The sequence below is a fragment of the Natator depressus genome, chromosome 4, assembly GCF_965152275.1.
Source record: "Natator depressus isolate rNatDep1 chromosome 4, rNatDep2.hap1, whole genome shotgun sequence".
NCBI lineage: Eukaryota > Metazoa > Chordata > Testudines > Cheloniidae > Natator > Natator depressus.
The window spans coordinates 97459774-97467840 of record NC_134237.1 but is presented as its reverse complement, the minus strand read 5'-3'; the positions used below and the strand labels follow the sequence as shown (position 1 = coordinate 97467840).

General features: G+C 41.7%; 1 protein-coding gene across 8 annotated transcripts in view; it reads left to right on the top strand.

Annotated features, from left to right (window-relative positions):
• Positions 1-3164: 3164 nt before the first annotated feature.
• KLHL5 (kelch like family member 5) overlaps positions 3165-8067 on the top strand; it is a 97324-nt gene continuing 92421 nt past the window's right edge. For 4 of the 8 annotated variants that reach the window (XM_074951539.1, XM_074951535.1, XM_074951541.1 and 1 more), the window contains exon 1: positions 3165-3396. The gene's annotated coding sequence lies outside the window, so the exon portion shown is untranslated. Of the gene's footprint in view, positions 3397-3626; positions 3959-8067 lie in introns of those variants that run through there. The other 4 variants (XM_074951540.1, XM_074951542.1, XM_074951536.1 and 1 more) reach the window with 2 other exon arrangements.

The window sequence follows — 8067 nt, the reverse complement described above, 5'->3', positions numbered from 1 at the left end:
TATTTTGTCCACGACTTAGAATCTTGCACCTTTCCCATATTCTTAAAGAATTCAGTCCCTTTCTTTTTCTTCTTCTTCTTCTTCAGTTTTGTGGTATAACAGACTTGTTTCCTGAGTCTCTGACTGCCATGCACTGTACTTTATATCTTTTTCATTACTGAGTCTTTCACCTTTCCTGATATTCTTAAAGAATTGCAGAAGAATGTTTTTTGATAGCAGCAGCAGCCTCCTTCTGCCCTCACTTCTTGGCCTTATACCAGCTCCGTTGGCTCCTGCCCAGCTGGGCTTCTTCCTCAATCAGTGCTTGCTTATCATGCCTAATTCTCCCTCAGATGTGGCCTATCAGGTTACTGAGCCCTTTCTGTGCTACTGTGGGTGGAACATCCCATCAATGAGTACACGGCAGAAGACAAACAGATGATAGAACGACAGAGAAATCACTGTAAACATAACCAAGGTTAGTCTGACCTAGAGGCTGACCACTGACTAGAAGGCAAGATGTTTGTACTCATGGATGTGATCAAACCAGGAATGAATGGAACAAACCAGGAATGAATGGTGATGCTGTACTGCACCCTGTGTCTGCAAAGATACTTTGAGATAAAAGGGAGAGAATCATTTATGTCACTCTTCTCTGAACCCCATCTAAATCCCCAAATGGATTCACTATTCACCAATAAAAAGAACAGGAGTACTTGTGGCACCTTAGAGAGTAACAAATTTCCACAAGTACTCCTGTTCTTTTTGCGGATACAGACTAACACGGCTGCTACTCGGAAACCTGTCATTCACCAGTAGTTACTGTTTCCCTATCTTCTCTCTCCAGCAGTGAATAGAGTTCATGGTATCTGCCACCAAGCAGAGCAGCATTTAAATACTGTTATATAATTTTACACCTCTGGGAATTGGTGCCAGGCCATTGCACCCATACCTGGAGGGACAGCTAGATGACTGTGCAGACACAGGTAGACCCTGATCCTGCCAATGGTTAAGCATGTGCATAAGTGTTTGCAGGATCAGGACTGTATCCTTCTGATCCCATTCCCTGGGAAGCATCTAGCTAATGAAGAATTGTACCTAAACTCCACTGTTTCACAGCTAATTAAAGGATCTAACCTGAATGGGGAATGTTGACTAGAGCTCCTAAATTTTTGACCTAGACCTTTTTCTGTGAAAAATGCAGATTCAGGAACACCTTAACGTTTCATGAATTTGTACCAATTTTGCTGACTTGTTAATTTAAAAACACTTCCTTTAATTTTAAAAAATTAAAAAATGTTTAAAAATGCTCAAAATTTAAGTTAAACATTTCATTTTGGAGATTTTTTCAACTTTTTGATTAACTGAAACTAAATATAAATATATTTTTAATTACCATTGAACCAAAAAGTCTAATATTTGTCCAGGTGTAATGGTGACCAACCCATTTTGTAGTTCATTAAGGACTTGATCCTGAAAAGCAATGAGAATTCTGGTCCCAATCAAATTAAGCATTAAAGCTTGTGATTTGAAGTCACATACTTAAAGTAAATTATTAATAACAAAAACTACATTTAGTTACAGCTAAGCTTATATCAGGACTTATCCCACCACACAAAACCTTAAAAGCATGCAAACAAGAAGGGGAAAATCTCTAGCCTTCCTTGCCACCTTCCTAGTGCCCCAATGCTACCAATAACACTCCATAAAGGCTTTCACATCTATATCCAACAGATACCTAAAAAGAATCCACACTCCAACATAAAACTTGTGCTGTGAGGCAAAACTTTAAAGGTGAACTCATATATTCTTGTATCAATAGATAACACATCTGACTGTCACACAGTCCATTCATTTGGGAAGTTATTCTGCATTCGTGGGCCTGAGGACATTGATAAGGTTTTGCATGACTCAGCAGCAGGCGCTTTGTATCCTTCAGGGTATGCTGCAAAGCCCAGCTTTTCTCCTTTGCCTGTGAGGAGATAGATATTGGGCATGATGGTGTGTGACTCTAGTGGGGATTGTGCAGGGAGGTTGATTTTTGTTCTACTTATATTATCACTGGCTTATTTGATTTAATTTGGGGTAAATGATGGGTCTCTTTATACATTCATGTTTATATTCATAAAGACAGGTTTCAGAGTAACAGCCGTGTTAGTCTGTATTCGCAAAAAGAAAAGGAGTACTTGTGGCACCTTAGAGACTAACCAATTTATTTGAGCATAAGCTTTCGTGAGCTACAGCTCACTTCATTGGATGCTGTAGCTCACGAAAGCTTATGCTCAGATAAATTGGTTAGTCTCTAAGGTGCCACAAGTACTCCTTTTCTTTTTATATTCATAAAGATTGCTTGCCAAGTGCAGCTGGAGAATTGGTGGGACCCTCTTTTAGGCTACCCCTACACTGTGAGCTAGGAGTATGACGAGTCACATATTTGCACTACCTCAGTGAGTGTTACAAACATGCTCGAACCCCGTGGATACCTACTCAGCACAGCTAAGTCATGCCCTGCTGCCACTGCCTGTGCTACTGCAGTTATGCTACAATTTATACTAGTGCTAGCTCTCATGCCGCTAGCTGAGCATGCCTGCCGGCTGGGACTCACACCCTCTACTCGCAGTGCAGACATGGCCTTCCTGTAGTTTAGCACAGAACTGAACAAATAAATACCCTGAAAGAGCGGCAGCGCCCCCACATCCCATCTGCCAGCCCGAGGGAATCCTCAGCTCTGGGGAGGAGAGCATGGCTCTATCCGTGGTGCCCTGCATCAGATGAAGTGAGCTGTAGCTCAGGACAGCTTATGCTCAAATACATTTGTTAGTAGCTAAGGTGCCACAAGTCCTCCTGTTCTTTTTACAAATACAGACTAAGAGGGCTGCTACTCTGAAACCGATCCCACGGAATCCCTCCCTAACCCTGGCGGGAAAAAGGCCTAACGCAGCGCTCTCTCCTGAGGCGACGTGAGTCAACCCCGCCCACTCCCTTGTGTGGGGGCGACACCGCCCCTACATTTGCATATCTCCACCCCAGCGGCTGGCGACTCTAATTCCTTCCCCCTCAGGCGTGCGGAAGTGAACTGTCAGCCGGCGCGGGGGCGGCGGTCGGAGGAGCTGGTCTTCCCCTCCCGTCAGTGAGGAGGCGGAGTCGGCGGTTGGTCGGAGGGCGTGGCTGAGGGCCCCTCCCCTCGTTGTGGTCCCCTTCATCCGCTTGGGTGAAGCCACCCTGAGGAGAGGGGAGGGGGGGCGGAGAACCGGATCCCTGGGGGAATAGTTCGGAGCCGGGAAGTCCTGCGGTAGAGGCGGCCCGGGAGGGGGCTGCCCGGTGACTGCATTCTCCTTTCCCCTGGCATAGCGGGCACTACGAGACAGGGAGGGAAGGGGCCGGGCCCTCCCAGTGACCCCCCTCCAGCCCTGAGAGGTGAGAAGGGGAGACGGGTTGATGGGTGGTGTGCCGTGGCTCGGCAGCCGGGGGGCAGAGGCTGCAGGGAGGGGGCGCTTCGAGGGGGGGCAGCGATCCTGCCGCTCTGCTGGACTTAGGCGCTGTACAGAGGAGCCGGCGGCCCCTGTCCCAGGGAGCTCCTGGGGGCGGAGAGAGAACTGAACTGAACTAAACTTGCGTCAGTGTCGCGTGGGGTTGAGACAAGTGCAAAAGGTGACCCAACTTTATGTGTGTGGGCAGCTGGTGGAGGAGTCCGACGTGAACAGCGGCGTGTCTCACTCCTGACAGGCAGTACCAGCCTGCTGCCCCGCTGGTAGTCGAGACAGAAATCTGGTCTGGGGGGCCTAATCTAGCTCACACCACTGAAGTCATTAATAGTGAATGATGATTGATGGGAGTTGAAGCCCATGCTGAAGGATTAAAGAAAACAGTGGTTTGAGTTAACGGTTTTTGTCACATACCACTCTCGAGCATTGCACGTGTGATCCAGGGGACAGAAAATCAGATTAAGGAGTGATTGCCTGTGTCCTTATTGATCCGGGTAGGTTATTTAATATTTAAATAAAATACTTAATAAAAATACAGAGAACATATGGATTAATATGAATTAATATGCAAACTAGATACCATTAACTTGGGTTTGAATAGAGACTGGGAGTGGCTGGTTTGAATAGAGACTGGGAGTGGCTGGGTCATTACACATATTGAATCTATTTCCCCATGTTAAGTAGCCTCACACCTTCTTGTCAACTGTCTAAATGTGCCATCTTGATTATCACTATAAAAGTTTTTTTTCTCCTGCTGATAATCGCTCATCTTAATTAATTAGCCTCTGACAGTTTGTATGGCAACTTCCATCTTCTTAGTATGCTTGTGTATATATATGTGTATATATACATCTTCTTACTATATGTTCCATTCTATGCATCCGATGAAGTTGGCTGTAGCCCATGAAAGCTTATGCTCTAATAAATTTGTTAGTCTCTTAGGTGCCACAAGTACTCCTGTTCTTTTTGTGGATACAGACTAACATGGCTGTTATTCTGAAAAGAGAACATAATAGTTTTTCAAATATTATCCCTTTTTTCTAGTTTTTTTTTAAATACACCCCCTGCAATATCATAACAAACTGCATTAAGGGTAAAATTGGAATCTCTTGAAATATATGTAGAACAGAATAAGGCAACAACTGAGTTTCCAAAAAATGGAAAGATATACCATTCTTTAATTATTACTTTTAAAAATAAAAGTTAGTCTGTGTCCTCATTCAAGACCTGCTCTGAATTTAAATTTTCTGCTTGCTTTAGATGTAGGCCCAGATCCTGCCAAACACTCTTAAAAATAAGCTTGTGTCACTAATCCCATTGAAGTCAGTCTACTTAGCATTTAAGGGCTTGTCTACATGTGAAAGTTTTAACAAGTTATACTGATATAACTTCCCCTGTGGACATGCTTATTATGGGATAAGAGAGGCTTTTTTTGGTTTAGTTAAAACCTCTTCCAAAATGACATAAATTAAACAACAAAAAAATCATCCTTATTCCAGAATAAGAATGGCCACATAGGAATTATAGTGGTATCACTATATCAGTTTAAATTTCATCTTACTATATACTAGTATAATAACTTTCCTGTGTAGACATGTTCTAAGTGTTTGCAAGGATCAGGATTTAATTGTTCAAGAAAACAAAAGCTCTGTTATGGTGGGTAATTGCTTAATCTTGCTGGAAACAATACCTCCAGTTCCTTTTCTTGAAGATTCTTTCCATGAGTGTTCTTATTTTGGGTATGAGAAATAAGATCAGGAAAAATAGGTCTTCATACTATAATGTGCAATCTCACCTCTGATGACTTCTGGTATTCTCAGAATTTAAAGTCAACAAAAGTTGCCATTATATTTCTATTATTGGCCTTTCCCTTTCCTATTCTGGGGGAATTCTACTGTTTTTTTTCCAGTGTCTACAGAAATTTGTGCCTCAAAATAAGTTTTTGTACAAAAGCAACCAAAACTGTCAGTATTTGGGCTTCTGATATGTTTAAAATCTTTATTGTACTGTTTTGTGGACTTCCCACATGTTCCACCACAAAATTGGATTATTACTAGCATTTGTATGAGAATTATATTCTCTTTGTCTTTAGCCTGTGTTGCCAGAGTATTTTCTTGAAGTTCATTGGAGTTGATCTCTGTTTCAGTATCTCTGTTCTTGTTGTTCAATATTTGTAATGTTGGCAGAATGGTGGTGGTGGTGGTGGTTTAAAGTCCCCAAGGATGAATCTTGAAATGTGTAATTGAAAGGGATTTAATGGGGCACACATTGAACAAATTATGATGTCATTTTATTTTATTTTATTTTATTTATTTACTTTTTGTAATGACAGCAAGAGAGATGAGCCCATTTTTATTGACATGATGTTCGGTACCACCACACTCTTTTAAAGAGAAACTTTATAGAGAAACTATATTGAGCCTGCTTTTCTGCTCTCTGCTTTTCTAACACTGCTAGAAAATACTTTAGAAATGCTTTTCTAACACTGCTTTAGAAAAGCATTAGAAAATACTTTAGAAAATGCTTTTCTAACACTGCTTTTCTAACACTGCTAGAAACTATGTGGATTACAGTTCTTAATTTTTGTTCATTGGGCAGAGTGTTTGAACTAGGGTGAGGATGAGACAGAACAGTAGCACAGGTGAGGGGAACATATTCATAGAAAATTCTTATCGTTGCTAGGTAAATGTAGTTTGAAAGAGAAAGTGTAGCTCCAATCTTGCAAACACTTACAGTTGCTTAACTTTAGGCATTTAAGTAGTTAAATTGTAGTTCTGTTATTGATTATCTGCTATCCTATCACATAAGGGAGTGAATGTTTGCAGGATCAGATCCTGTGGCATGATGATATTGGAGTGGGAGTTCTGCTACTGACTCAGTGGGAACAGAATTGGGTTCTAAATGAAAACTATGCTTCAAGTTGATGACACATTTTATACCAGAAAATTATTTTTAAGAACTGTATCTTCCATTGTGGATTGCCAAAAAATTTTTTAACCTAGTATTTAGGAGCACAAATTTAAAAATATATTTTAGAACACCATCTGAAGTGACAAATAGGAACAATAACATTGTTCCAGTTTGGACATAATTCCAAATACATATATGTATATATGTGTGATTGGTTGTAAAACTACGGACACTTGTTTGTTCTAGGGAACTGCAGTGTCTACATCTTTAGAACAGTCAGTTAATTTATCATTCTGTGTAATATCTTGTAAAACACTTTTTGTAGTAATTCCATTATTCTAGTTCAGAAACTGTCCCATAAATAATATATATAACCACAGTTCTGCATTTCAACTCTTGAATAGGATTTGGTTTCTTTGTCGTGCACATATAGGCCCTAATCCTGGAAGTGATTCTGCTTTGTGTACTCCCGTAGACTTCACTGGGTCTCTGCACAGATGAAGTGATCTATTGGCATGGAGTAGCACGTAGTAACATGGAGTAATGTAAGATCTGGGCTGTCATTTGTGTGATTATTGGTCTGAGAATAGACATCCACTTAACCATCATTGTCTCACAAACACTGACAGGCAAGATTGGAATATACCCTAAGAATATTCTATTTTAAAATAGCAAGGCACATTACCATCCATTGCAAAGAAGCTGTTAATTTCAAAGTAACTTTGAAGATTCATAATTAATACAGATGAGTGGTTTTCCTTCTCTTACCTCCTGTCACCCAAAATTACTGTGCTTTTCTTCTAACACCACATCCTACAATCCTTTGGATCAGTTTCTCTGCTTTTCAGAGAGTTCCTTGTGTGGGTAGATGCTACTTCTCTTCCTCACTATAGGCAATTTGGACAGGGGAACAACAGACTCTTCTACCTCCTTGTAGTTGCTGCAAGAAATGCTTCTCTTTTTCTCTAAATCCCATCTGTTCCATGTGGTATATCAAACAAAATGCTGACCTTTGAGACCTGACTATGCTAACAGTGAATGGGAGGCAGTCTTTAAACTATATAAACCTTCTGTCAGTCCACCTTGAGGTCATACGATGGCGCTAAAATTAGTCGTGTAGACATTCCACCTCGTGCTCTTCACAGCCCACTCCCAGCCTGAGTCAGAATGTCTGCATGGCTGTTTTTAGCTCCATAGCACAAGCAATACAAGCCCGAGTCTGCAGACCCAGGCTCTGAGATTTTCTGCTCTGATTTATTTGTTTCCGTGTTTTTGCAGTGTAGACATATCCTTGGTGGCCTGCTACTTAGTGGAATCCTCAGCCTAAATTAGGAGCCCAGGCTCCCTGTACAATGCATGGGGAGAGTTGGCTGCCTAAGAAAGGGATCCTCCAAAGCCAGCAGCTCATTGGAGAGACCCCTAAGCTTGTTGGGAGTGAAACACTAAGGAGAGAGGCTTAGATGCCTAAATAGCTGACCTAGTGCACCTAGCTGATGGCCCCAAGAAAGTACCTCTGTCCTCTTGGAATCCTCAGCCACAAACTTTCTCTTATAGTTAAATGGCTGACCTTGGTAGGCCATGCCCTATCGGATGAAACTGTTTTTTTTCTCTCTTGCTCTCTTTCCTGCTCACAGTCAACACATCTCTCACTCTCACCCTCTTTCCCTGTGCCCCCACCTGTCTTTTATACAGG